We start from the raw sequence: 661 nt of genomic DNA, 5'->3' as shown, positions 1-661 counted from the left end.
GCGCAGAGCGAGCGAGCCAGACCGCGAGAACCAGAGAGCGCGCGGAGGCTTGGGCACCGACGGGGAGGGGGCATGGAGGGGGTAGAGCCTGTGCCAGGACCCCTCCCCCAATTCCAGCCCCCTCCACTCCTCTCCTGGAGATGCCAGGCCTCCCATCCCCACGCTAAGGGCCGAGTGTGTGTGTGTGTGTGTGTGTGTGTGTGTGTGTGTAGGGATGGGGAGGGGCGAACTTTAGTATATGAATCACCTGCTCCTGTACCTCCTAGGATCCACCTAGATATCCAACCCTCTGCCCACCAGCACCAGAGTCCCCTCTCTCCAAGACCCTATTAGGGACAGGGCTTGGATTTCCAATCTTCCCCTTGGCTGCGTCAAAGCTGGGACAGATCCACACAATTAGCTTTGTCTTCCTGGCCAGGCCAGGAAGTGGGGAGATGGGGGGAGAGGGACCAGCATTTTGGGGGATCCTTCTTAGTAAGTTTCTTTCTCCAGATTTTCCTCATAATCAGAAATTTGACATTGGAGATACATTCCCCCCGTCCTTTGTCAATCAGTTATAGTAGCCTGAGCTTCAGACCCCTGCTCTCAGAAGCAGAAACCAAGGCACACACCCCTCCCCTGCACGAGAGCATGTGCTTGTGTGTGCGTGCACACACACACA

This window comes from Dipodomys ordii, unplaced genomic scaffold, assembly GCF_000151885.1.
Source record: "Dipodomys ordii isolate 6190 unplaced genomic scaffold, Dord_2.0 Scaffold92, whole genome shotgun sequence".
Lineage (NCBI taxonomy): Eukaryota > Metazoa > Chordata > Mammalia > Rodentia > Heteromyidae > Dipodomys > Dipodomys ordii.
This window is presented reverse-complemented; position numbering follows the sequence as displayed.